The following is a 27,500-nucleotide window of genomic DNA, read 5'->3' as shown; positions in this document are numbered from 1 at the left end:
GCGGTGATCTTCAATGACATGGAATCGGACCCTCTTAGAAATACTTTTCTTCATATTCTTTCGAAATGCAGGTTCATTTTTAGCCACTATGCCACCATCACAATTATTGCAGACGCTTTTCTCCGGCTATTGCACCTGCGGTCTTCAGAAATCCGGTAGGAATTCCCTGGCAAATGTTCTCTTGCTTTACAAAATCACAGAATAAAAGTAACGGCTTCCATTGAAATAAATCTGAAGAAAAGAAAATGTTATAGATTAAGTATGCAGGTATAAACTTTTGGTCGATAGTCAAGATTGTCTGCTATTTTTGCCTTCCGGTTTTTTTTTCCGCACAATTTGTTGAATGATTAAGGATTGTCTATCGGACGAGAAAACTATCATTAACATAGGAAAAGAATATTTTCCCCGTCATGTGAGAGTAGGATAACCATTAATTAGAGGAAAATATATTCTTTGTCACTGACAATCTATGCAGAGCAGAGACCGGAAGTTGAAAAGAGTAGGCAGTCTTGATTATAACATGAATTCATATCTGTGTATTTTCGTAAAATCGACAATTAGGATTATATGAGATTAAAATATAAAAAGATATTTGAAATCACCGTAGAAAATAAATGGACGTTATAAATTCTCAATAGTTTTTTTCTGTGAAATCACACGAATCAGTAAAAATATTAACTGAAAAATAGATATGCTTACCCTTCTGCGCTGTATTTTCCCCCATTACCCGGCTTTGATTTTATGCTATAGCTATTACTCTTGCTTCGTCACTCCCCTTTTCTCTGTTTTCTAAAAACAGAATATAATATAATGAACCCAATATTTGAATAGTATATTATGCGCAACTGATTATATCATCGCATGTAGTAATGCTATTAAAATTACTGTATGTAAATAACAAACTCAAGCATGATACATTGGACCCAGCAAACCACCCCCTCCCTTATTCTCCTTTGCGGACAGACACCACAATAGATGATCTGAAAATCACCCCTTATCAGGTGCATGGTATCATAAAAAAATCTTAACACCTCAAAAGCATGTGGATCCGATCTCATCCCGGCTGTGCTATTGAGAAAATGCTCCGCTGAGGTTGCTCCAGTCCTATCTAAACTATACAACAAATGCCTTAACGAATCTTGCTTTCCTGACTGCTGTAAAACGTCTTCTGTGGTTCCAGTTTACAAGAAATCTGGCGAAATAACTGACACATAAAAGTATTGTTCCATTAGCATTCTCCCGCTTTTCGCTAAAATATTTGTCCATAATTAACCAAGCTTTAGTCTATCACTTTACAACTGCTAAACTTTTGACTGCCAAACAATATGGATTTAGACAAGCCCATTCTACAGCAGATATCCTAACTGTAATCCCTTAAAGTATATACAATACACTGGACGAAGCAGGTGAGAGTAGAGCGGTAGTCCTAGATGTATCTAAGGGTTCTGACAGGGTATAAGACGATGGTCTTCTAAGAAAAACCAGATCTTGCATTATAACTGGACGAATACTTAACGTAATTACATCTTTATTCAATAAAAAAAGTATCCAGTTTGTCCTCGACGGTCGTGCATCTAAACACTATGCTTTAAAATAAAGCTGTAGTCTTCTTTTGTTTAGGGCGACACATTTATCGTTCCACCCTATACCATAAGTATACATAAAAACTATAAATCTGAAATTTAGATGTAAAAATTTATTTTTTGCTAGAATACGTTCAATAAAAAATGGGCGGTAAAATATTCTTATTCCTCGGAGTTTCAAAGAATGCAGTGTTCTTCCCGTCAGAGGATAGGAACTGGTTAGCAAATTATATATATAGCGAGGAGCTAGAATCTATTGGTTTTTGCACCTTTTGAAACTGCATTTTATGATGGTGGTAATAAAATGTATATTTATGCTTGCAAAATAATGTTTGCATACAGTGTTTGCGCAAAATAAATTTTAGAAATAATGTTCTTATAAAATTTGCCAGGGTATATAAACAAACAAAAATGAGGGGAAAAGGAAAACAGAAAAAAATCTCAAACCGGACTGGTTGAATTCGAGGTGTGATATTGTCTTTTGTAAATATCATGAATCGAAAAATATATATTGTTAAAAACTTAAAATCTGTAAGCGATAATTGAAACATAATTAAATGATCTATGAATTGTAGTGGGGGTGGGAGGAAAGAAAGGAACTGGATAAGTGAAACGAAAAGGAAAGAAACAAACAGAAAGATAGAAAAGTCATAAAGTCTAGTAGTGAAAATGGATACAGTTACAAAAGGGGGAAGAAAAGAAAAGAAAAAAGAAAAGAAGAAAGAAAAAGGAAAAAAGATAAAAAGAAAAGAAAAAAGAAAAAAAAGAAAAGAAAAGAAAAAAAAAGAAAAGAAAAAAGAAATACTAAAATTCCTGAGGTATTCCTATAAACAATGCTTTGCCAGACAAAATAATCAACCGTCACGATATCACACCATCTTGGAAAAATCCGCCGTATTTGTCCCCTCTCTGTCTAAAGAGGTAATATAATATTTTAGGGGCCGTCCCCATTAAAAAGAACGATTCACCTGCCGGCTGATTTTACGGTTATTAGGGCTGTTATCACGTCTAATAAACCGAAAGATAAAAAGACGCCATTTTCTTTCTCTTTCAATAAAACGTTTACATAAAACGATGTGGTTTTGTTTTTCAAGCCAAATCCTGTTTGTTTATTTGGTTGTGTAAAAGTGCGATGAGAATTATTTGCGGTCAAACACGATATTAAAAGAGAAGGATGAAAAGAAGGGTAAGAGGGAGCAGGAGACGACGACGACGAAGAGTAAAGATAAAAAAGAGAAGGAGAGGAGGAAAGGGGAAGTAGGGAGTATTAGAATGCGATGAAGTGGGAAGAAAAAAAAGAGGAAAAAGGGCGGAAACGACGGTGAAAAAGAACATGAATACGGAATAAAAAGTAGTAAAACAAGAACAACAAGAATTTAGACACCAAGCATGTAATAAAATAGAATAACTAAAATATGCGAAAACACTTTAAAGTAAATTATACAGCAGATTCTTAATAAAATGAAGACACCATTGTGAAATATTCTTATTTAAATACTCAGTACCCTTCATAAACTGAACAAATGCAGAATTAAATTAAGAAGATATACTTACAGGATTCTAGTATACATGGGTTAGTACATGGGATAAGTTGTATAGGCTCACCTCTCCAAACATCGTGGCACAAGCATCGATTTGTATTAAGTAACGTCGCCATCGAGTATCTGAATGAATGAAAATATCAAGAGAGTATAGGCACAGAATACCATATCAAAGGCCTTCGATAAGGTATTGCATAAGGACCTACTTCACAAGATTTCCAGCTACGGTATAATTGTAAATGTTTTCTCTATCATTAAATCATTTCTCTCTGATATGCTCATAGGAGTAGTGGTCGATGGACAAACATCAGACGCCTGCATTATAAATGCTGGAGTCCCTCAGGGGTCCATCCTGGGTCCAACCCTCTTCCTGATCTCCATCAATGATCTGCCTAAACACATACTTTAATCATTCGTTGACATCTATGCTAATGACACGACCATCTACGGTAACACATCAAAGGCTGTAAATGACCAAGTTCTCTCTGATTCTCTCTCCTCTGATCTCGAGCGTGTAGTTCAGTGGGGGAAGACGAGGCTGGTTACCTTTACTGCATCTAAAACCAAACTCTTATATTTACATCATCAATGCTCTGATCCTCATCTGGCATCAATTGAAATGGATGGCTCTCGTCTAGGAGAAGACCCATGTTTTGACAAGCTTCTGGTCTTGACCTTTACCCCTGATCTGAAATGGAACATGTACATCTGTTGCCAAGGTCGCTGGAAAGACGGTGGGATCCTTCTACCGCTCCAGAAGATATCTCACTGTTAATGTAATTCTCTATCTATATAAGAGCCAAGTACGTCCAAGGATGGAGTACTGCTGTCGTATCTGGGTAGGAGCTGCTAAAAACAGAATATCCTGCCTTGACAGAGTACAAAAAAACTTAGTGACTTATTAGGTGATGCCCTTTTCTCTTCCCTGCAACCTCTCTTCCACAGAAGAAACGTTTCGAGCCTATCCTTGTTTTATAGTTATTTCCATGGTAGGTGCTCGGCTGAGCTCCAATCTCTGCCCCATCGCCAATCTTTTACGAAAAACACCCGTCTAGCTTAAACCACTGTTAAAAATTTTCCCCACTCTTTATCTGTGCCTAAATCAAAACGCAGATTCCATGAACAAAGCTTCTTTCTTAGAACTGAACGTCTGTGGAACTCTTATCCGTCTGTCTGCTTCCCACCTGACTACAACGTGGATGTCTTCAAGTCAAACGTAAACAAATTCCTGATTAACCACTCCCTTTATTAAATCTTCACACTAACGTACTGTACATGCAATAACCCTTACCCTGAGTGGCTTTTGGTCCTTGATAAGTGGTGACCACCTTGTAAAAAAATTAAAAATTCTGATAAATCTATCGCACTTTTGCACACTCGACATACATACGCTGATGAACGTGGCCTTCACTGTAGATGCTCCCAGATACTGGAAGTCTTTTTACTCTAATAGATTCTTCCCTCGGACTCCTTGACATTGGACTTCCCTCCCTGTTACCTGCTTTCTTGTCTGTGTTGACATACAGAAATTTAAATACAGTGTAAATCTACATCTCGCCTATCCCCTTTAAGCATAATCACAAATAGTAGCCATTTACGTCCAAGTGGGAATAGAAATATCTAAGTTAGATGTTATCTGTGAATACCGGAATTAAAATAGTCTCTTTTCATTAATATTTCAGACGAAGATTTAGATCGTATCAACCAAAAATCACTGCTGAATATCTGATGGGCTAATAGGATTACAATCATAAAAGATTAAAGAAAATTATTGTGGAATGAATTAGATTTGTTGTAGTTCATCAGGGGAAAATACTTGTTTTATCGCTGAACAACCACTGCTAACGACTAATATAAGCAATAATAATATCCTGAAAATACTTGGAGGATGTGAAAAAGCAAATAAATTTTAGATATCATTCAACACTGAAAGCCGAAGGAAAAAAAAAATTAAAACGCAAATAGTACCATGGAAAGTAACCACGGATGTCCGAGAAATTATGATAGAAAAGAAAAAGCGCTCAAATGACCGAATTGAAGAGAGAATGTTGTAATACTTACAATTTTTTGTCGTTTAAATTCTGGTTTTGCTTGTCACCGTGCATACATTATATTTTATTCTTGTTCAAACACTCCTTATTGTTTATTTTATATCATTATTCAATTTATTAAAATTAAAATTATTAAAATTAAAATTTATACATCATTTGTATTTAACGAAAATAGTACATTTTTGGGGAGTAAAACCAAGCTTATTTTTCCACCGAAAGAATAGTTTCGCCACTCCTTCGGAGACATATATCTTGTTCATGCCATTATAATTTCATCAAGAACGATTCATTGGAGCAACAAAAGCTGTTTTAGATTATGTATCCCAACCTGTTGTGGGCAGGATTTTAATGGCTAGACTCTGCCACGCTTTCGCAGAAATGAATAACTGAAATGAATTTCTCTATGTTTGCTTTCTGGCCACAGTAGCTATAGGTTTCTTGTCGGATTTTTGGAGTTAGTTTCGATACGAAATAATCTAATTAATACATGATTGATTCTGGCTAGTCAATGTTTCTTTTTATACATGAACATTAATTTTTAACCTATTTCCTTGAAAGAAAATTAAAGACTTATTTTAGTACGGGGAAATGTTTCACTACCCTATGTATAGATCCTCGTGTACTTATTGAAAACAAATTTTTGTTTAATATCTCTGTGAGGAGATTTTTTATAAATGCTCATGTCAATCCTATGGTATCCTCAGACGATCAAAAGCTTTAGACCATCTAAGCATGCAGACAGAAAGATGATTGCAGAAACGATCGTAATGGAATAATTTAGCCAGTGAGGTTGTAAAATAAACACCCCCCCACACACACACATATGTATATATATATATATATATATATATATATATATAAACCCCTTTAAGAAACTGGTTTTGTTATCGTTGAGCACTTTTAGTTGAATTAAGTTGCTCAATTTAGCTCTTATGCATAGATCATCGTATAACGATTAGATCACTGTGCGACTGACGTAAAGAACATTTAAAATTAAAATGTTTAAATTCAACGTTATTTCTCGCGGTTAATGGTAGCCGATTGGATACGGTCTTTGCTTATCGAGTCAGAGATGACTCGTTTTGCCGAGTTCGAATCTGGCGACCGGTGTTAATCGTGACACTCTGCACTAAAGAAAAGATGAAACACTAGTGTCTGTAGGTATTTAATTATTATAGTAAAAAATAATTATAATATATATATATATATATATATATATATATATATATAGTGGACCCCTAACATACGATCTACCTGAGTTACGAGAAATTCAAGATACGAGATGGCTTCAGAGCAAAACTCCACCCTACATACGAGCGAAAATCCAAGTTACGATTTTCCAGATGCAACCTCTAGTTGGTCGAGTGTGTCCTGTTTCACTACGGTTCCTTAATGGTGTCATTTTAATTAGAAATACTAGCTTCATCCGGGAACGAATAAAATTCGTATGTCATGGTCCACAATATATATGTGTGTATATATTGTAATTAGTTTCGCATAAAATAAAATGATATATAGAAGCACGTTATATATATATATATTACAATTATTAATATTATCTAAGTACGTATATATAGGTTAATCATAAACAAAAAATGTATATAATACTACATGGAATATATTAAATAGTGTATGTCAAATCTTTTACAATTTATTTATACGAATATTTAAATTTTAGTGACTGTACCTGTAAATTAAAAGTTGACCTTGTTAAAGATATAATAAAACGTAATTGTAATTTCATTTTATTTTTTGTGGTGCGTTGGTACTTGCTATTTCATCCGGTGACTTAAGGGTCAAACAGATTCATTGATTGATATAATTGAATGAATGGCTTTACGTTAATAAACTGTTGAGAATTGTAAATGCTAAAGTAATTAGAGAAATAAATGTAAGATGATCAACATCATAAGATTTCGAATAAAAGCCAATTGTTATTATATATATATATATATATATATATATATATATATATATATATATATATATATGTGTGTGTGTGTGTGTGTGTGTGTCTTACGTTCACAGGGAACATGAGCTTGGGATGGATACATTGAGAGCATTGCCATGGCTGCTGCTGAAAAGGCTGGGCTCACTCTACCGCGCTAGAAAGATACTTACGCCTGTAAGTAACCTGTATCTCTACAATGCCACCCTTCGCCCATGTAATGAGTACTGTTTTCACATTTGAGCTGGTGCATCTGCTACTAGTCTCTCACCCCTGAAGAGGGTTCCAAAGAGAGTCGCCAACCTGGTAGGTCCTAAACTGTTATCTAAGCTTCAAACTCTGTCCCATCGGCATAATGTTGCATCCCTCTGTCTGTTCTACAAGTATTTTAATGGTGGGTACTCCGACGAACTACAAGCCCTTGTGCCCTTTCGACGTAAATAATCTCACCCTTAAACGCAGGAAAGCTTTCTACTCTAATAGTTTCTTACCCAGAAGTGTTAGACTTTGAAACTCTGCTTTCTTAACTGTACTGACATGCAGAAGATCAACTGCGATGATCAAGGTCAAGAAACTAGATATCCAGGCTAAATAGAGCACAGACAAAGCAATAAGTCAACCAGAGGTCAAATAGGTCTTTGTCCTGTAAGTGCTTATTCATTGGCTGATAGGAAGGGCGCGGTGGATACTAGAAAGCTGATTGGCTAACTAAAATCTCAATAGAAGGTGCGTATATAAAAACGACAGGCAACCACAAAATTCGCGCATAAGCCTGAAGAGTCCTAGAATGGATTAAACGCGGAATATTCAGTGTAGCTAAATCGTCATATATATTTTATAACACTATATATATATATATATATATATATATATATATATATATATATATATATATATATATATATATATATATATATTAGCCGAAAGACTCGATGTTGCCCGGAATGGAATGAAAATCTACGAATGTTTTACAGTTATGTATTAATTATCTTTGAAATCGGTTAAACCTTTTCAATCAGATCAATTAATTGCCTGCTCTAGTTTGGGGCCTATTGAGGGGCAACGGAAGGAACTTAACATGCTTCCTCGCAGTGGATTAGTCTATTAGTCTTCAATACTGTGTAGTCTACATTCTCTGTAGAGAACCTACTGTTTGTTCTATAAAATTTTATTTGTATATGTAACAGATTTAATTAAATTTAAAATGAAAAAAAAACACGTATCACGGTCTATTTGTGGTCCAACCTGAAACATTTATTTCGAACGCACCCTTGTTATATCTAAGAGCCTACTTCGAATTTTATATTTCTAACGGTTCTGCTTGTGCCTTGATGATAGATTGAATGTATATTTAAAATTAAGAAAGTCAAGTATGATGATTTAATTGTGCTTAAAACAGAAACATTCATTTCGAACTCAACCTTAGTAAATTAAAATAACACTATTCATTTTATATATCTGGTCTTTCTCTTTATGTTGTCAAAAGTTTCTCAAATAAACTTGTAACATTGCACATCGTACACAACTGCCTTACTCTATATATTAAAAATGTAAACTCATCTATCTGTCTCAGTTTGGTTTTCTAAAATCGCACTTTGCCGGAAAACAAGCCGCCTGTTTTTATCAGCACTTGGCCTCAGAACGTAAGGCTAAGAAGTGTACAATTTCGACAATATTGTATCCCGTCAACACATGTGAAATCGTTCCTTACCCGACTCTGCATCATGAACTCCTCTCATTTGGCATCTGAGCGAGGTTCTTTTCTTGGATCTGCAACTATCTGTCTGATAGGCTGCAGTGAAGTTTGTTCGCTGGCTAAACTTGCTGTCTAAGCTGGGAGCCCAAGGGGAGAGGTATTGCACCAACGTGTTTTCGTCTTCATCAATTATGTGCGGACATTAATGAACAGTGCAACATGTCATTTAAACTACTATGGTTGACTGTATTCCAAAGCGCTTTTATCGATGTCATAAACATTACCCTGTCACATCCAGACCCTTATATAGCGTCGGTATACCTGCAGTTTTTGTATGGTTTTTTTTTTGTTTTTGTTTTTTTGCATTCGATCGGACAGGGAACTAGGATGTCTCTCTACTGTTATAATCGAAATGCCATTCAGATCTGGGTGTAAAAATATCTAGCATTTCTGACATTTGTTTACTAAGTTTTATAAGGCAATAATTTGTCCACTCGGAATAGTGGTCCTTAATGTTCGCAATTAAACTTAGAACTGCACGCCTGTGGAACTCTGTTCCGTCTGCCTGCTTCCCTCCGGACTACAACTTGGATGTCTTCAAGTCCAATGTTAACAAATTCCTAATGAACCGCCCCCTTAAGTAAACACTTCAGCAAATCTCCACACTAACGTAATGTACTTGCAATAACCCTTATCCCTGAGTGGCTTCCGGGCCTTGATAAGTGGTGATCACTGTGTAAAAAAAAAAAATTATCTTGAGTATTTAGAGTATCGTAGCATCACATATATACTACATATTCTCCAGAAGTGACTTTTCCAAAGTATTTATCGTCAAGCCCAAATGTCAACTTATAAATCATATATATAGCGATGATTTCAATATTTCCCAGATTCCGATACGATTACCGATTTTGTACATAATTCCCGATTCCGATACAATTACTGATTCCGACTCCTTATAAATTTCTAAATATTTAACTATAAAATGTGTTTTCTCGATTTGCGCACAAAGACGCACTTATCAATCTGCATATGTTTTCTTAAACGAAAAAAAAAATGTTGTGAAAAAGTCATTTATAACTTTTAGTTTTACTGGAAATAAAAATCAATAAATATTTTTCATTTTAATTTCCTACAAATAGTAGAAGATTGTGTTTAAATAAAATCAAATGAAAAAGATAATTAAAGGAATCGTTTTTGGCATCGGAAAATAGTCTCATTTTTCGACTCTGATGCCAATTCCGATGCACCAATATACTAAAGTTTTTCCGGTGTTGATATTGATTCCTGTTAATGCTCCAAACAAAAATACGTACGTTTATATAAGAAAATACTCATATTGCAAATGTTCAGTAATCTTGTAAAACTAATTAAGCTAAAAAAATCCACTTTATATAATAGTAGAGATATAGAGAGAATAACTGAAAAATAAAACTGAAAATCAAGGAAAAGAGATATAGAGGATACATATTATCATAACACAACGTATATGTAAAATGATTTTCAATATATATAATTCTAAATGTAAAAAAAATTGGAAATAAATATTAATAATGTTACGATAAACGTAAATGATACTACGTATATATATATATATATATATATATATATATATATATATATATATATATATATATCACGATTGTTTAAGAATGACAAATATAACAAGCATACTACGCAATGATAGGAGCGTAGCTATGACGTTTTCGAATTAGATAAGTAAATAGAAATCAATCGAGACAACTATATATATATATATATATATATAAATATATATGTTTGTGTGTGTGTGTGTGTATATATATATACTTATAAGGTTAATGGCAATTAGATTAATTTAATTAGATATCGTGATTTCAAATTGAAGTGTTTAATGCGTCAATAAAGATTAAATCTAAAATCGATCGATATTTATAAGATGAAAACTTTCAAGTGTTGGGAAGACCTGATCAAGGATGACACTTAAATCGCTGTACCGCACGCGCATGGATATATATATATATATATATATATATATATATATATATATATATATATATATATATATATGTATACGAACACACACACATATATATGCATATATATGTACACACACATACACACACATATATATATATATATTAGTGATAGGACGATTCCAGTATTTTTCAGATTCCATACAAAATCCCCGATTCTGATATAATTACCGATATCGATTCTTTATAAATCTCTAAATAATTCATTATAAAATTGTTATAATGTCACTAATTACCGTACCGTATTAAATGTACATATATTTTCCTAAATGTAAAAATACACGCGTGGAAGATGATTTGTCGATTTTTGTTTCACTGGTAGTTTAAAATCAATGAATATTTTTTTTTTAATTTTTTCATTACTCGAAGCAGCGAACAAATTTATTTGAAACAAAATTAAATATAAAAGATAATTAAAATAATTAGTTGTGGCATCGGAAAAAAATGCACACATCTTCCCGATGCGGATATCTATTCTGATACCCTCAAATATTCCGAATTCTCCGATTTTGAATAATCGTCCCAACACTAATATATATATATATATATATATATATATAGGTAAGTGTATAGATATAAGTATACACGTATGTAATATAGTCGGAAATTGATATGTATGTATTATGATCTGTAACTTAATTTTCTCAGACTGCAAGAACTGTGACACCAGGGTCAGGAAATGTGATTTAGACGTCACCGCTCTCGAATCAAAAATCATGTGCAATAATTTTTATCTTTGAGTTTTGTGAAACATTACATCTCTGAACTAATTGCGGTTAATGATTTACAAGTTCCCGAACTCATCCAGACGTAAAATGCACTTTGTTGAGTGCTGCGCAGTGATCCGGGCTTTGTATGTTAAAAGACGGACACCACAATATCATTTGATAAAATGAAAAGAAGCGCCCTGTAATTATACCCCATCATATTAATTTGTAAAACGCTGGCACCGAGAACTCAAACATTGTTGGCAATGATTGAAAACGGCTCCCAGATAAAGCAACCCCCTTCTGCCATTAATTATGTTCTGTTCAGTCGAGTTGAGGCTGTCATGTTTTAAGATGGACGCTTGACTATACACCGAGTTGCTCAACAAGTCAAGTACACGCTCTGTGGAAACTATCATTCATGAGAATTTGCATATAAATAAAGTGCTTGCGATCTGGATAATCTAGGTTGCTTAAAATGTGCTAGAAGCGAGAACAAGTCGAGTGTTTTGGTGGTAGAATTAAGAGATGTACGAAGAAGATGAGTGAATATTAAAAATATATCTGATTACACGAATAAATATGACCACAGTTCCCACATTGACATCAAATTGGGCAATTACTGTCTCTATAAATAGATGAAATTCTTTATTTGACCAATCAACTCTGGTGTTCTGACTTGCTTACTCCTTCCACATCTCCCAGTATCTCCACATACTCCCTAAATACCTTGAATCTCTTATGCCACTTAAAAACTGATGCTAGCTTCAGGCAAAATAGTTCCAAAGCAGTTTAAAGCATTCATACGCCTCTGTGGCATTTTTTCTAAGTTTAAAACAGAATTTTATTTCATATCGTTCTTTTAAATTGTCCTCGCGTCGTGATTTAATATTTAACATTCACCAGGCTTTAGTAGAGTGTATTCCAGTTTCTGTTATAGCTGTTCATTTCAACATGAAATCATAAAAATGGTCACTCATCTCAGAACATGTATGTCAATAATATACTGAATTTTCAAGAGTCTTCAAGAATTTTAAATGGCTGTACAAAATACACCAGGAAACTTATTTAAGCGTCTTGTGGATAAAGAAAATAAATATATTTCCAAGAATAGTCAATGTCTCAAATATTTCTTTGAAATAAATCGCTATTAAATTAAACCTTGATGAATATATTATTAATCTTCAAATCTAAAATTCGAGTAATCGTATAAAATATTATCGTAATTCTAAAAACAATGTTCTACACTTTTATAAGGAGTTGCATTAGGAGTAAAAAGTAAAAGCCAATGGTGGGTGCAAGATTTATTAATTTCGACTCGAAAAAAGGGACTTTTCCGCTGTGCCCCAAAATTCGCTCATGCAATCTAAGGACTTTAAGAAAAAAAAATATAGAGTGAAGGTAATTTAAATGCTGAAAGTAAAGGAGTAGAAACCTGAATCTTGGGACTGTTTATGCTTCGAAGTTAAATAAGCGTTTAATCAATTAAAAAAATGTAATTTTGCATTAATGTTTTTGTACAAGGGAACCATTTCTATACCTTATACGAAAGTAAATATTTGATGAGAGTTAACATTAAATGACAATAACTCACAATGACTAATGTACACGCATAAACCCTTATTCGCGAATGGCCTTCAGGACTTGATAAGTGGTGTTTCGTGGGTAAAAAACTTTGAATTTACGCTAATTTCCTTTCGCTGTTTGAAGCACGGGCATGAGAATATGAAATCCTTGCCCACCTACTTACTCTACTGGTTGTATAATTCTTACTTCTACTTCTTAATAGGAAAAAAGGTGTCGTTTAAAGATAAACGTCCCCCCCAATTATCCAGCCCTGATTGCTGAAGTCCAACCGTAGAGATTCAAGTCTCTATAAGATAGAGACGTTGAATTTCTACGGTTCCCGGTGGGCATTGTCTGAAGAAATCCTACCGAAAGCCAGCCAGAGGCTTACTTGGCCAAACCTGGTGAGAAAACAACTATGGATGGCAGTAATTGCTGAGGATGCAGTTAGGAGATTGGAGTCCCTATCCCGTCACGGTTACCACCTGACGAAGACCAGAGGAATAGTTTGCCGAAACGTCCGGAAACAGCAAGTAAAAAAATGAGGATAATTGTCCGTAATAGATCAATTAAAAAGTATATATATATATATATATATATATATATATATATATATATATATATGTGTGTGTGTGTGGGGGGGTGTTTGTGATTCATCAATCATTTACTGACAAATAAGCTAATCAATTAGCATGGGCATAAAAGTGTGCATATATATATACATATATATAGAGAGATACACACACACACACACACACACACACACACACACACACATATATATATATATATATATATATATATATATATATATATGTGTGTATATATATATATATATATATGAACGTGAATGGCTGCCGGTATTAACCCACGATGAAAAGTCTTCTATAATGTTTTTCTTTCGCCATTATATTGGCATGCTTTTTTTCTATCTGAGCAAAGAATTTCTATTTTTTCTGACGAGTATATTCACGAAAAAGTAAGTATTTAGATAATAATAACCGTTTGTTTCTGCTTACAGATACAGATCTGTAAAAACTTTAACGTGCTTGAGAACTTGTATTGCATGAAATTACTATCTTCGTCTTGGTATATAATTATACTGTTATAGATTTATATAACCTCTGGTATTATATTGAGTCTCTAAAGCGAAATAATTGCTATGCGCAAAGAGTGAAAAGTAGTTCCAAATCATACGTTATAAAAGTATATAAATACACACACAAGTATATTATTATTACAATTCTTTTTTAATACCTACGACACAAACACATCTACACGGCCACCGCAAACTGGGAGAAATAGTTGAAATTTAAACATTTATTTTTAAATGTTAAGACGGTGATAGTGAATTAGTTATTTGGCACCATGATCTATGTATATATATGTACATATATATATATATGTATACATATATATATATATATATATATATATATATATATATATATATATATATATAAAATAACATAAACATTACAATTAGATTTACCAAAATGATCCAAGATGGTAAAAATAAAGTATATTATGAATATTAAAGAATTAATATTTATAAAGTTATCTCAGCCAGATGTAAAAATCTGAATGTGTGTGTGTGCGTGTGTGTGTGTGTGTGTGTGTGTGTGTGTGTGTGTGTCTGATCACGAATAGGCTCCTATATAGTTGACGATTTAAAAAAAATGATTACATATAATGATAGAAGATGTATCGAGACACAGGAATGGGTATGTTTGATCTTGCAGAACGGTGGTTGATTAAAACTGTTGGGTCTGCGTTCGCTGCTGGTTCACAAAGTTTGGAAATTAAAAATTTAGAAATAAAAAAAAACGTTTACAAGTGTTTTTGATATAGATGTACATCAGATTACGTTGATAAGTATGTTTTAACTTAAATAGGGATGATATAATAAAATTGTGTGGTCCTCGTTCGCACCAGGCATCCATAGAATGGAAATAGGCACACACTTTAATAAAGACTTTTTATATTTATTTGTGTAAGTATACTTTGATAATTATGTTTCAGTTTGAAGAAATATGGTATAATAAAATTATGGGGTATTCGTTCGCACCTAACCTCCATAGAATGGAAATATGTCACAAAGTTTAAGAAGGTTTTTTTTAATATAGGTCAACAGAATATTCTGATAAGTTTTTCAGTGTGAACAGGTATGATATAATAAATTATGGGGTTTATCTATTTTATTTTTACTTTCATCATATTTTGCTTTGGTTTTGATACCCCCAAATTCAACCTAAATGTACAATCCTTTTCATAACCTATCATACTTATCTACATAGTCCATTTTCTGTAGGCTGTTTTTGGACCCATTCAACGACGGGCACTTTTTCTAGTATATATATATATATATATATATATATATATATATATATATATATATATATATATATATATATATATATTTATATATATATATATATATATATATATATATATATATATATATATATATATAGTAATTTATAAAATATATATGGCGATTAAGCTACACTGAATATTCTGCGTTTCATCCACTATAGGATTCGTCAGGCTTATGCGCGAATTCTGTGGTTGCTTCTTGTTTTTATATATGTTTAGGATTTCTAGTTAGCCAATCAGCTTTCTAGTATCCACCGCGCCCCTTCCTATCCGCCAATGGGCATGCATTTTATCGAACAAAGGATCTGTTTTAGAACTAGGTTAGTGGTTTAAGGTAGACGTTTTCCTTCCTTTTATATATACATATATATACATATATATATATATATATATATATATATATATATATAAAATGTAAAATCAGGAGTTCATTAGTACAAAAACTAATGTTATTAGATTGCTGCTTTTGTAGACACTTACTTGGTAAGACGATCATTTCTACTACCTTTCCGGAAGTCAATATTTTCAAGGACTTAATATTCAAGGACGATAACTTATAATTTACGTTAATTTCTTTTCGCTGTTTGAACCTCAGCAAGCTTTTCCATACATTCTCAGAAGAGCTTTACAGCAATAATTCGATATTCTCGTGAAGAGGATATTTGTATACCATTCAGCGTTTCCTGATAGTATTGCTGCTGTCAATTCTTGCTTCGCTTCATTTGCAAATGTTAAAATTTAAAATAGTAAATTATAACGTAAAGTCATATTATTCTCAGACGTATTATTATATGGAAAATTAATTTAGACAAGGTTACCTCATACGAGTATTAACTTTATTATTTCTGTTATTAGTGTTAAAATAAATCAATATATGAATGTAGGTATTATCGATGATATCCATGTCCAATATACTTTAGTATGTTTTTTGTTTTTATTTTCATATTCAAGAAAAAGTGTTTATGAAGAATTATATTTTATTAAAATACATTAATATAGAAATATATTTATAATGTACGTCAACATCATGAAATTTATTTTGTATAAAAATCAGTTTTAAAAGTTTTTGGTCATGTTAAGATACTGCACTGTCCTAACGCCGAAATTTTAAATCCTCCGTTTGTTTTACAAGTATTTTAATGGTTGATGTTCCGATAAACTACAAATTTTTGTCCCCCCCTCGAGAGAAATACAACCGACAAACTGATAATCAGCAAAATCTCACCCCCTACACAATAGAAATCCCTAGATGTATGAAAGCCTTATACTCTAATAGTTTCTTCCTTAGGGTTGCTATACTTTTGAATCCCCTTCCGAGCACCTGCTTCCTTGGCTGTAATTACATGCTGAAGTTTAAGGGAAATGTAAAAAATGATCTTGCTGCTGAACTCCCTAAAAAGTACCCCAACAAATTATGTCTAAAATAGTAGCCCTCTACATCAAAGTATCGCTGTTCCGTGTTTGGGGGTGAAAATGCAATTAAAAAAACAAAACAACATCGTACCAATTACAAGGCTGATTTTAAGTCGAAAATCAAAAGTGAGTTACCAGGTCTTGACTATAAACATATTATATTATATATTCTATATTAATATTATGTATTCTATATTAATATTATATATTCTATATCAATATTATGTATTCTATATTAATATTATATATTCTATATTAATATTATGTATTCTATATTAATATTATATATTCTATATTAATATTATGTATTCTATATTAATATTATATATTCTATATTAATATTATATATTCTATATTAATATTATATATTCTATATTAATATTATATATTCTTAAAAATAAACGTTCGCCGGCTCTCCTTAATGCTTGATGTAAAAATCTGGTATTCTTAGTAAAGAAAATGTAATACTTTTTCAATTAACGTGATTTTTGGAATATGCCATTTTCGTTTCGTGACAGGTGTGTGCATTAAAATGCTATTTACTGTATTTATTTTACTTCAGTTCGTTGAATTCTAAATATGAACCGAAAGGAAAATAACGTGGCATAAAAGTTACATATATTTTACAAAAAATAGGACGGGGAAAGAGAAACACTGATGAAACTTTTGCGGTGTAAGTGGACAATCTTTTCCGTGTCTTCACCTCCACGGTTGCCACTGTTAAAAGATACCCCATATATATATATATATATATATATATATATATATATATATATATATATATATATATATATATATATATATATATATATATACATACATATATATATATATATATATATATATATATATATCCTGAAGGGGTCTCTAGTTACTTACAATTGGCTGACTAAAACATGCTCATAAATGTATAACGACATATGTTTTTATGCAAAAACAAATATAAAGTATATCTTGCCCTACTTTGGTGTTGAGCACTTTTGTGTTAGCCTCATTGTAACATTATTAGTTATTTTGCTTCTAGAAAATATTAATTTGGAATAATAATAATAATAATAATAATAATAATATATATATATATATATATATATATATATATATATATATATATATATATATATATATATATATATATATATATCCGCGACATTTCAAATAATGGAGCACCGGTTATAATAATGGAGACCCCAAAACGCTGCTTTGTAGCCTTCCAAAATGATACTTTTCTCTCTCTTTTCCTTTTCGGTTTAGTTTCGTCTTTTTTTCTCAATTTATCTGAAGCACGAACTAATTTGTCATTTCTGTTTACATTGGCTTCTTTGATAGCTACACACGTATTTGTCATTCAACTCTCCTTTTCGCTCTCTCTCTCTTTCTCTCTCTCCGTCTTTCTCTCTTTCTCTCTCAACCCATGTCTATACAATTCGCCCTTCTCACTCAATCAGCATCATATTTGTCTCTCATTTTACGATTAACTCACCATCTTCTCACTATATATTTCTGCCTCTCTTTCCTTCCTTTTTTTTCTCTCACTCTCCTTTAGCAATCTTAGTGTTGTGCCCGCGTGTGCGTCTCCAGTCATTCGCTTGCTCGTGCGCGAATGTTACTATGGATGTGAGCCTTTTTTTCAAATGTTTACGTTAGACAACTTTTCTCGCCAGGTGCGTGTGTTCATTTCTAATGTGACGCGCATGTCTAGGCAAACCCCTTAGATGGTGTCTGCAGATCGCCCTCTCAAATGTGAATATTATCTGCTCGGGTCTCTGTTAACTTGCACATCCATGAGGACAGTGTTAGACCCGGGGTCGGCTTTAATGTGGCCAAAATCCACCTTCTAAAAGAGATGTCACTCTTGATTGGCAAAAAATTAAATTAAATTGCCTTAATCTAGACGGATTTCCTCTTTACTGAAGGAGGACAGAAACATATTATACCTAACAGATCAGATAATACACTAGACAAAAGTTGGATCGTTTTTAATTCTATCGAATAGTGATAGGGTTTTTTTGAGTAAAAGTTTATATTATTTACCAAATTTTTTCACATGTGAACAATAGTGAAGGCTTTTATGAGTCCGCCCTTTCGTTAAATCTGTTTAAATTGGCATCGTTAAGAGAATTGGTCAAACATTTCCTTTTTTACTTATCCATCTATAGATACACAAACACAGAGACTTGCAGACACATAATAGACAAAGCCATCAAGTAAGACATTGTAATATGGACCCCCCCCAAAAAAAACCCGGAAGAACTGCGCTCATTATTGATGTCACAGTATCACATGAGTATGGCCTGAAGAGAGCTAAACAGACAAAGATAATAACATATCAGAACTTAAAAAATATTTTTAAAAAAAACATGGTCTATTAAAGAAATAAACATTATACTGGCTGTGATAGGAGCAACCGGCTTAGTAAAAAAGAATCTTCAAAAATACTTAGAAGCAATCCGAGGAAGACCAAGCTGTAAGAGATGGCAGACAAAAGAAACAACATCTATTCTTAGCCTTCGGATATAAATTCAAATCGTAATGGAATCAAATTCTAGCTCCAAGAGGGATCCCCTTGATCTCATAAAACTAACTGAATTTAAATAAAAAAAAGGGAAAATATTCCTGTTAAAAATCGTGATATATATATATATATATATATATATATATATATATATATATATGTATATATATATATATATACATTTTGTGTACAGAAAGTTGTTAGTTGAGACGGATCATTGGTACCGTCGGTTTCAAGCCCGATAATAAGGCCCGTTTAAGGTATCCTTATCAAGCTCTCTTCAGTCTCGACGAATATTGGCTGAAGAGAACTTGATAAGGAGAGACGCTTGGCTGAAGAGAGCTTGATAAGGAGAGACGAATATTGGCTGTAGAGAGCTGGAAAAGGAGACGAATATTGGCTGAAGAGAGCTTGATAAGGATACCTTAAACGGGCCTTATTATCGGGCTTGAAACCGACGGTACCAATGATCTGTCTCAACTAACAACTTTCTGTACACAAAATATAAATACGCTCTTACAATTTGGATTTTCCTTTTAATTGAGCACTCTGCTGGAATTCTTTTTCCAAAAAAAACTAATCATACATATATATATATATATATATATATATATATATATATATATATATATATATATATATATATAGTTGTAAGGTTGGTGAGAATTTTTCTGCACTTTTAATAAAAATGAAGAAAGTGTTGTGTCATTGAACTTTTTGGACTGCAGTAATTTCGTTTCTGTTAATCTGCGTTTTGCATTGTCTCCTCTTCTGATTGTAAATCAATAATAACTACCTATTTATGGACTTCTTAGAATATGAACTGTATATTATAAGAACAGAATAATCGTCAGCTACGGTATATATATATATATATATATATATATATATATATATATATATATATATATATATATATATATATATATATATATATTATTCAATTTTCACCCCAAACAAGGCACAGTGCCACTTTGAAGCAGGGGGCTACTATCAGGGACTTAATTAGCAGGGTCATTATGAAGGGAGATGAGTAGAAAGATGGTTGTTCACATTACACTTGAACCCCTGCATATCAGTACAGTTGGGAAAGCAGAATCCCGGAAGGGAGTTCCAAAACCCGCAGTTCTGGGGAAGAACTATTGCAGTAAAAAACTTTCTTGCACCTAGGGATCTCTACTGTAAAGGGATGAGACTTAGTAGCTTGTCAGGTTTGTCGGGGGTAGTTACGTCAGGGAGGTACAAGTGTTTTCAGTTCGTCAGAGCATTCAACATTAAAGTATTTGTAGAACAGGCAGAGGGATGCAACATCTCGTCGATGGGACAGAGGCTGAAGCCTAGATGACAGGCCTATCAGGTTGGCGACTCTCTTTTGAACCCTGTCTAGGAGCGAGAGACAAGCAGCAGATGCACCAGCCCAGATGTGACAACAGTACTCCATATCTGGGCGAATGGTGGCCTTATAGAGGTATAGGATACTGTCAGGCGTAAGTATCTTTCTAGCACGGTAGAGGGAGCCAACCTTCCTCGCAGCAGCCTTGGCAATGCTCTCAATGTATCTATTCCAGTTCATATTCCCTATAAACGTTAGGCCGAGGAGTTTAAAAGAAGTACTTTCAGGCAATGTGTTCTTAGCCATTGCTATTGGTGGTAGAGAAGGTTTCTTGTAGTTATTGAAGGAAACAAGCTGAGTCTTAGCAGCATTGAATGTGACCATCCATTTTTGTCCCCATTCCACTACAGATTGGAGGTAATCCTCTAGTGTGTCTGCCATTTCCTTGGATATGTGTTAATTTTTTCCATCTTTTATCTGTTATAGAGAGTGGTGTCATCGGCAAATATACCCATCTCCGAAACAATTTTATCAGGGAGGTAATTTATGAATATCAGGAATAATAGAGGTCCAAGGATAGACCCCTGACGTACTCCCGCATTTATGTCATATTGTTTAGATGTACGAAAGTCGAGGACAACTTTGATTTTTCTCTTACTTAAGAAGGATTTAATTACATTATGAATTCTTCCAGTGATTCCATATGATCTAATTTTCCTTAGAAGACCATCGTGCCATACCCTGTCAAAAGCCTGAGATATATCAACCTCCCCTCCCCTGTTTTGTCAAATGAACGGTATATACGTTCAGAAATTACAGTTAAGATATCTGGTGTTGAACGGGCTTGTCTGAATCCATATTGTTTGTCAGTCAGGAGTTTAGCAGCTGTTAGGTGCTGGACTAGGGCTTGATTAACTAAGGACTCAAATATTTTGGCGAAAAGCGGGAGGAGACTAATGGGGCGATAATTTAGTGGGTCAGTTCTTTCCCCAGAATTCTTGAAGACTGGTACCACACACACACACACACACACACACACACACACACACACACACCACACACACACACACACACACATATATATATATATATATATATACTCCCATAATTTTTATTTCAATCGTCAAATTACATACATTATTATTATTGTTATTGAGTTCTCACACAAGACATAGTCAGTGTTTGCTTACTGACAGCACACAGTAGGGTTTCCTGAATTCTAGGTGACAAGAATTCTCCCCAGATTTCGCGTAATCTCCTCTTCTTTCGCAACAGCCATTTACCAGTGATTTCTCGTTAGTAGTTTGGTTTTTACTGCAATTCTAGTGGCTATAACCCTTAAAAATATCCCGGTCCTCTCCGCACGCATCTACTGAAGGAATGCTTAATCCTTTCCCTCCTCGGTTCTTCTATTCTTCGTGACCCTTCAACTATTTTTTTTAATGTTGTTTTTTTTTTGCTGGTCTGGAGGTTGGTCGATGTACACTTTTGCGGTTCCGTTTTCTTGCCTACATTTTTTGTGTTTGATGCTGTTGAAATATATGCCTGCTTAGCGTTTGTCAGTCATGTTGGTTAGTTTTCAGCATTTGGGAGTTGCTGTTTTCAACATTGCATAGTTTCAGTTTTGCCCTCGATTCCAATTTTTTCTAGTCCTTTTTTTCACAGTCTTCGCGACTAATCCTAGTGCTCCTATAATTATTGGTAGTATATTGATTTCCCTCAGGTTTCATTTACCTTTAAATTCTCTGGTAAATTTCCCACATTTGCTTCGTTTATCTGTTCTGTATTTTTAGTTATGCAAGAAAGGTTAGAGAGAAACTGAATAATAAAAAAGAGAGGAAGACAAAGAGAGACAACTGACATACAGACAGTATACGATGCATATGTGAAGCACATTCTGTCTTATTTTGCTGAGGTTGTAAAGCCTGGAAGCGATAAAATCGATCTACCAACATTTATTAACAAAACCCTTGGAAATATCACGGTAGTTGAAAATTTTAAAATGCATTATACACACACAGACGCACACACATACACACACACACACACACACATATATATACATACATTCAGTGGCGACTCTAGCCTATTATTGCTACGCGTGCCCCCCCACTGCCCTCTGTCAACTTCAGTTCCCAACCCATGGTCCGTGGACCCAAAGTAAGTCATCATAGTTGCTATTGCGTAAGTCTTCATTGTATAGCACAGATTGACTAACGTAAGTTGCCAGTATCAGTCCATGATTGTCCTGATTTAGGTGTGAAAAGCAAACAAGGCCAACAATAGAGTTTTTTCGCAGATTTACTCGCACCATAACCAGTCAATGTCATAAAACCATTTGGATTGGAACCGACGAGTTCTAATCTTATTCATTAATAAATGAATTGGGCGCCCACATTGATAATTTCTCGCTTCTTGGCTACTTTTCTCTTGCCAAACGGTCTATTTTTCAATCAATTTTGAATAACATTAGCCGAGTTATTGGTCGTGCCGGGCACGAGTGGCACTAGTCCCATCTCCGCCCCTGGTATATATATGCATATAGCATATATATATATATATATATATATATATATATATATATATATATATATACATACATATAGCATATATATATGCATACATACATATAGTTTATATATATATATATATATATATATATATATATTGACATCTGTTTCTTTATATATATATATATATATATATATATATATATATATATATATATATATATAAAGAAACAGATGTCAATTTTCTTGCACATTTTGTTTAACATATTAAAAAAACTATAGTAAAAAAAAAAACTTACACTCTATGCTCAACAGGACATTTTTTTTAAATTATAAAATAAAATAGCCGATTTGAAACCGTAAACAGACATCCATGTTTCTTTTGTAAATTTCTAGTGAGGAAATTGTTTTGATGAATAATAAAGAGTGACTATAAAGAGAGATAATTCGTGTCTCGTAATTTATGTTTGTGATGACGTTTTTGTGACATTAACGTACGGACAAGTAAATTAATATTTTAGATTTTTTTAAAAAATTTATATGTTAATTTATTTTAGTTATGCCTACCGTTTATATGCAAACAAAATAGAGTCCACTTTATATGATTGGATTATTCGGATGTGTATTTTTTTGTTTTGTTTTTCAATATTTAATCTGTGAACAGGACAGAAAGGAGTTAAAGTTATATCGCAAACATTTGCTTATGTTTTTATCTTTGGTGGCGATGTATATTTCTAAATTTCATGTTTTATTAAGTTTATGGTGTGATAATCGGACTTTAAACACAATTTACATTTTTTAGTATTTCTTTTCTACCCTAATTAGAAAACCTTACGCCACATTCGTTGCCAAAATCAATAGAAAAATAGTTGAATTATTTCATCGTTTCAGAAATTATTTAATTCCTAATGCAGTCCTGTAACTGTACAAGCGTTATATATACCACAAAATTAAAGATTGTTGGTAGATCTGGGGAGGAGCTGCAAAAAGTACTTTTTTGCCTTGACAGGGAGTAATCAAGAGGGTGAATATATTTTTATATCCCTTTTTTATCCAGAAAAAATGTTGCTTTATTATTACACAGGCGTGGAGGGAGGGGGCTTTGCATGGGCATAACATACGCTTAAATATGATATTTTAATTTGTTCAGATTTGTATATACTATTATTGAGTCGTTATTTAAAAAAAAATAAAATAATAAAATATTGGGAGCCATCAGCAAGAATCAAAACAGAAGCAAAAATGTAGCATTCAAAGCTGGTGACGTTACCACTCTGTATATGGGACACATGCATATGAACTGGTTAAAAATAAATGAAGATGAATGTACAAAATATATAACGATTTTTTCCATTTTGACCCCTTAAAAATTATTTTAACCGGCTAAAGACCTATAAAAGAATGGTCCATAAATAAGCCAACCATTTGAGACCCGTAGCGACGCTCTGCAATTTTTTTCGGAAGAGATAGAGTTTTTAAATTTTGAGACAGACAGACGGACAGACATAGTGAGATTATGTTTGGTGTCTGACGAATTTTCAATCTAAAGACCCCCCAAATAAAACTTTCGTAACAAATACTTGTCGAACTAAAATAATAATCAACCATTTCTCTCTCTTTCTCTCTCTCTCCATCTTTATCTCTATCTATCTATCGATCTATCAATCTACTTATCTATCTATCTTTTTCTCTATCTCTCTCTCTCACTCTCTCTGTTACGAAAAACTAAACAAAAATTCTATAGGAAGAGCTTTTTCCAAGATCCGTCATAATTCAAATGTGATATAGTCAGCTGATAAGCAATCCAAGGGGATTGCGTTCAACACAACATGCCGTCGTCTGTTTTCCAGCTGATTGTATCATGCTTGTTTTCAAGTCTAATGTAAATAAGTTTTTGTTGAACTGTCCTCGTCTATAATTAAACCTTGTGTTTTTTATTCAGCAACAATCATTATTTTTTTTAATTTGACTTTTGGTTTTCTTGAGTTCATGTTGTAATAGTTGGATTCGAAACATATTTCACAGTCTTTCCTATTTTAATCCAGCCCTAAAGTTGAAGACCTTCATCAGATTCGTTGCCAAACTCAATGTAAAAATGGTTGGATCATTTGCAGGTAAAAAATTAGGACTGTTGCTCTATCTGCAGATGGACAGCCAAAAGTACCCTTTCTTGACAGGGTATAATACTGTCTTCGAAATCCAAAAGCCGAGGACATTTTCGTCTTCCTGATTCAACTTTATTTCAGAATAGACGTTGTAATTTATTTCTGTTCTATTCTTACTTTAATTTTTTATTTAAAAAGATTTTTTTTTATTCATCTTAATTTATTATTAACTAGTTACTATGCATGTCTCACATTGATAGAGTGGTAACGTCACCAGCTTTGAATGCTACAGTTTTGCTTTCGGTTTAAGGCTTATGATACCTGACGCAGCTCCAATCTATGATTCACCCTCCAGTAACATTTTTGTAACAAATAATCGTCGAACAACAACAATTATCAACAAGTTCTCTCACTCTCTCTCTCTCTTTCTCTCTCTCTCTCTCCTAAAACTAAGTGAAAATTCCATGTGCAGACCTTCTTTCTTAGACCTGTCCGCTAAAAATAAAACATCTCATAATCAGTTTGGAATGTAATGTTGCAGTTACAAACAAAGGAAAGAAAGAAATAAAATTCCGCATCAATATTTTTTCATTTTTTTATACAAATTTTTTTTTATCGCCGTTACTTTTGGCATCACTTAAAAGTCCCTCGCCATCGTCCATCTCGCCAGGTGTACACTTTTCCTCTCCGACCCTACACCGGTCACTGCCTTCGTCTTTACACATCCATTCTATTCGACGTCGAATTTTTTTCTCTCTCGAGCACGTGTTGTATTTTTTCTTTTTTTTCTGTCCTCTTTTCGCGCATACTTCCTAATTTACATATGCTGTTTTTCGATTACTGCTACTGCTAATCCCTACGCATGCTGGTCACCATTAATTGCTGCTGATATTTCTACTGCACTCATACGCGCTCGGATATAGGATGGAACTTTACGGTAATGCGTTCCACAATATACCGTGGGGCTGCTTCTCGGATGACTATAACATGGATGCTTTCAAGTACTTTTTGAACCGTCCCCTTTTTTAATTAAACCCTACCCTAGTTCTATTTTTACTGATTACCGTCTACATAACTTTCATTAATCTTTATCCTCAACTAGCGTTCGGGTCTTGATAAGGGTGACTATCAAATAAAATTTTAAAAAAACATGTTCCAAAAAGGAATAAATTTGAAGCCCCCCTTCCCCCCCCCTATATTTATTTACACAATGTGCTACGATTTCCTTAATTTTCACGCCGGCATATATTTATATGGTGAATATTTACACTTTTAATTAATTTCTGTGGCTATGCATGTATATATTTTGTTCATTGTTGGTGTTATATACTGTTGCTGTATATTTCTGTCTAATATTGTTTTAATCGTGCCTAATTGCTTTTAATCTACAATTCCATGTTCATAAATCGTAGTAGAGTTAATATTAAAAGAACTCTTAACACTATTACTGTAATTATTGTTAATTAGTTTGTATTGTGGCTAATTATTATTAATTGGCTATTATCTGGGCAGCATAACTAATGTAATTACTATATATGAATTTTAAAGGCTTTCTTCTTTTAATTTTTACCATTAAGTCACCGCGTATCAATGCCCGGATGTCACCCAAGAATAAGGTTAATAAGTACAGTGATGGTCGATAATAACAGAGATTAATTTAGTTTAGAGGGCGAATAATCAAGAACCTGTTCACGTTTTACTTGCAGACGATCACGTTATAGGTAGCTGGGTTTTTTTTTACACAGTGATCACCACTTATCAAGGCCATGAAGCCACGCAGGGATAAGGGTTATTGCAAATACATTACGTTAGTGTGGAGATTTGATGAAGTGTTTACTTAAGGGGCGGTTCATTAGGAATTTGTAAAGATTGGACTTGAAGACATCCAAGTTGTAGTCCGGAGGGAAGCAGGCAGACGGAATAGAGTTCCACAGGCGTGCAGTTCTAAGAAAGAAGCTTTGTTCATGGAATCCACGTTTTGATTTAGGCACAGATATAGAATGGGGGAAATTTTTCACAGTGGATTCAGCTAGACGGGTGTCTATAAATAACGATAAAACAAGGATAGGCTCGCAACGTCTCTTCTGTGGGAGAGAAATTGCAGAGTAGAGAAAACGGCATCCCCCACTAAGCCACGAAGTCTA

At 33.4% G+C, this 27,500-nt stretch overlaps 1 long non-coding RNA gene across 4 annotated transcripts in view; it reads right to left on the bottom strand.

The window, feature by feature from the left end:
• LOC145292210 (uncharacterized) overlaps positions 1 to 27,500 on the bottom strand; it is a 355,303-nt gene that overhangs the window by 634 nt on the left and 327,169 nt on the right. For all 4 annotated transcript variants that reach the window (XR_013869564.1, XR_013869565.1, XR_013869567.1 and 1 more), the window contains exons 2-3: positions 3,138 to 3,247; positions 1 to 231 (exon numbers count right to left, since the gene is read on the bottom strand). The exon at positions 1 to 231 is cut by the window's left edge and continues 634 nt beyond it. This is a non-coding gene — a long non-coding RNA (uncharacterized LOC145292210). The remainder of the gene's footprint in view (positions 232 to 3,137; positions 3,248 to 27,500) is intronic.

This window comes from Euprymna scolopes, chromosome 13, assembly GCF_053919585.1.
Source record: "Euprymna scolopes isolate OS-2025 chromosome 13, ASM5391958v1, whole genome shotgun sequence".
NCBI lineage: Eukaryota > Metazoa > Mollusca > Cephalopoda > Sepiida > Sepiolidae > Euprymna > Euprymna scolopes.
Note: the sequence above shows the minus strand (reverse complement) of the source record. Positions and strands in the feature narration are given on the sequence as shown.